This window comes from Colobus angolensis, unplaced genomic scaffold, assembly GCF_000951035.1.
Source record: "Colobus angolensis palliatus isolate OR3802 unplaced genomic scaffold, Cang.pa_1.0 Scaffold31, whole genome shotgun sequence".
Classification (NCBI taxonomy): Eukaryota; Metazoa; Chordata; class Mammalia; order Primates; family Cercopithecidae; genus Colobus; species Colobus angolensis.
In genome coordinates, this window is record NW_012116377.1 from 3,127,953 (window position 1) to 3,131,713 (window position 3,761).

The 3,761-nt window shown below is 40.4% G+C and overlaps 1 long non-coding RNA gene across 1 annotated transcript in view; it reads right to left on the reverse strand.

The window, feature by feature from the left end:
* LOC105517913 overlaps positions 1 to 3,761 on the reverse strand; it is a 20,522-nt gene that overhangs the window by 14,043 nt on the left and 2,718 nt on the right. The window lies entirely within an intron of this gene.

Genomic DNA, 3,761 nt, shown 5'->3' on the forward strand with positions numbered 1-3,761 from the left:
CATTGCAAAAATTTTCTCCCATTCTGTAGGTTGCCTGTTCACTCTGATGGTAGTTTCTTTTGCTGTGCAGAAGCTCTTTAATTAGATCCCACTTGTCAATTATGGCTTTTGTTGACACTGCTTTTGGTGTTTTGGACATGAAGTCCTCGCCCAGAAAGATTTTCATTAAAAAAAAAAAGTGACCATTGAGTCTTTAGGTCATTGAGTTTGGGTGTGATTAATTATGCAATAGATGACTAGAAAACATGCATTTCTTAGATGCCTCTTCAAATCCACTAAAGCCAGCAAATGAATAAAAAGATACAACCCAAAGGATAGAGTTCCAGAGGAGACACAGGGTATAGAAAATGTCAACTCATTTTTGGAAGATATAACATGCAGACACAGAGAAAATAATCACCATAGTGCCTCAGATGAGGATGCCAGTGAAGACACAAAAGGGCTTCTGTCCCTGGAGGCTCACAAACTGGAGGCACAGGTGTCTTGGAAAGCCAGGGTGTGACTGAAGACAGGGGGATCAGTTAGGAATCTCTGTGAGGTATCATGACATCCTAAGATTCCCTAGCCCCACGCTAGCAGAAAATAAGTTTTCTTTCTGGTAGGGGGATGGAGGGGCGATGGAGGGGAACAAAAGAACTGGAAGAGGCTGGGGACTCAGGGACACATGCATGGCTAAGACCAAGGTTATGCTACTTAACTGAAAACAAATGGCTAAGAGTCTACATGCTCACCAGTAGAACTCTCCTTTGCACCTCTTATCCTTAAGATTGACACAGACAGTTCCTAGTTAGCTAACATTTAAAAAACAAAAAACATCCCTTGGAACAACACATACTCTAAAAACAGGGATCAAAGGTCAGTGCATTTTTCTGAGAATGTAACTTTCCATCCGATTCTCAAAGAGGTTCATGCCTATCTCAAAGGACAGAACTACTACTCTAAGATATTTGAGCCAAGTACAACTTGGAAATAACACTTTTTCAAGGCCCAGGAAGCCCCAGAAACTAAAGGGGTGTGAGTCTCAGAAAAGCAGTTCAGGAAGAGGCTAGGAAATGCATTCTTGGTGTTGCTGCATTCTCATACATTAATCCACCACAGGGAAAACAGCCGTTCTCTGTTCTCCTCTTGGGAAGAAGGGCCATTTATATAGAAGTTGAGGCCTCCCCAAATAGCCTGGTAGGCTGTGCTAGAGCTTGACTTTGACAGAGCATGGAGGTGGGTAGAAGAGTTTTCTTCCTCTCAGAGCCCTCAAGGACAGAAAAGAAGAAACAAACAAAGAGCTATTAATAAATGTTCCACCCCTTGCTAGCCAGGCAACTTTGGAGTCATCCTCTCGTTAGGTCTCAGTCTATTTAGCTGTAAAAACAGGATAATACCATCTACTTCACAAGGTTATTATAAGATTAAACAGGATAAGGTGTTAAGTGTAAGGAATATGCAATCTGGTGTTCAGAGATTATATCTATCTGTCCAGATTCCATACTTTCTTTTTCCTGAGACAGGGTCTTGCTCTGTCACCCAGGCTGGAGTGCAGTGGCACAACCATGGCTTATTGCAGCCTTGGCCTCCCTACCTCCCTAGCCTCAAGCAATCCTCCTATCTCAGCCTCCTGAGTAGCTGAAACTACAGGGGCAGGCCACCCCCAACTTTTGTATTTTTTAGTGGAGACGGTGTTTCACCATGCTGCCCACACTGGTCTCAAACTCAGGCAATCCACCTGCCTCAGTCTTCCAAAGCACTGGGATTACAGGTGTGAGCCACCGTACCTGGCTCAGATTCCACAGTTAAAAAAAAGGGGGTAGGGGATGGGTGGCTAACAGCAAGTATGTGAGGTTTAAAAGTTTATTTTACAACCATGTAATTGTACAAATGATATAAACATAAGTCAGATAAAATTATTAGTACACATATAGTAATAAAGCATAAATTATTACAGAAAATTTGATACAAAGTTGTACGTAAGTACTTATAAAGGCAATTAAGCTTCCCCAGTCTATGGGAATACAAAAGTTTCCAGCAATTAATTTACATTACAAAAAAGGAAAACCATTATTTATGCTATCACAAAAGCAATACCCTTACAAGTAAAAATAATCTCCGCTTGATATTAGTAATTTGAAAAACTTAGCACATCTACAACTATTGCTTAATCAAAACTTTTCATTGACTCAGCATCTATCACTTAAATGCAGATGCAAAATAACTTTGCATGGCAAACATGTTTACTCTGTGCTAATGAAACTATGAAATAGTTCCTGCTCTCAAGTTCACAGACAAGTTAATCAGTGATTGACTACAGAACAGACTGGTGAGTGTTACAAAAAAAAAAAACCTGCCCAGGGGACCACTAGGGGTGGAGGAAGAACACTGGGTCTCACTCACTGGGCACTTAGTGCTTTCACTTTTATCTGTAAACCAGGGGACAATTTTATTAATATTGTGTGAATACGCTGCTACTGGGAAAAGCATTCATTCAACAGATGCCCACTACATACTCTATACCAGGTATTTTGTTAAGGCTGAAACAGGGAAGGACAAGGTACATCCTATGGGGGCTTGTAGTGTGGGCAGGTGCTGAGCTAATGCACACACACAAGGGCTGAGTACTGCCAGATATATATCATCGCTCCAAAGTAAGGACCTGTCTCTCTGAATGAATAATCTCCGGCATGGTAAAAGAGTTAACTGTATTTCAAAAGGTGCAACAAAATTTTTTTGGCTTTGTTATGCAGGTTTCAAACTGATCAATGGTTCAGGCCTGGAGTATGCATCAGAATTATCTGTGAAGCTCAGTGAAAGTGCTGATGCGAGACCACCCAAAGCTTACTGCTTCAGAACCCCTGGGGACCTTGCAGTTCTGATGTGTACGCCTAGTCCAAGAATCCTTTAAAGGCTGATAAAGCAATCTTGAAACCACTGTCAATGCAAAAGTGGATGCTCATTAATAAGAACTCAAAAAATAAAGTACAGCTAGTATAAGACTTGTTTTTTGTGCCTATAAAACCCATCCAAGTGTTAGAAAGCTACTTTCTAACTATAAAGTTCTACCCAAAAAGACTTGCAGTCAAAAAAGCCAGCCAAAAAAAAAAAAAAAAGGCACCACAGCAGTGCTAACTTCAACGTGCAAAGGCCTATGTGCTAGTATTGCAAGCAATCTGTGTGCATGTGTACATATGCATCTGTTTTCAGGGGAAAAAAAGCTGTTAAAGCCAATTAAGGTTATGAATTCTTGCTACTATTTTAATATTAAACCTTTAAGTGAAAATTTATTGAACGCTATTACAAATGTGGCAAACTGACATAGCTGGTTTACCGCACAAACTTTAACGTCAAAGGGACTACTAGATCAGAGCCCCAGTCTCACTCACTGGACCTATAACACTGTACAGGTCGCTTAACTCATCTGGGCCACAGTTTCTGCACCTCAGGAAAATGGAAGTAACTGCTTCATTTTACAGAGCTATTAAATAAAAGAAATGAGAAAACTATAAACCAACATCGAAGCCTTAATTATTGCTTAGTATTTAAAGTCCAGTATAACTGCAATGTTTTTAATAAAAAAACTCATTGATAGGTGAATTTTACAATGTATCTAGAAGCAGCATTTAACATTAAAAACTTAATTTTTGAAAGAGTATACAACCAGGCAGGGTGTGGTGGCTCACGCCTGTAATCCTAACACTTTGGGAGGCCAAGATGGGAGGATCATTTAAGGCCAGGAGTTCAAGACCAGCCTGGTCAACACAGCGAGACCCCATTTT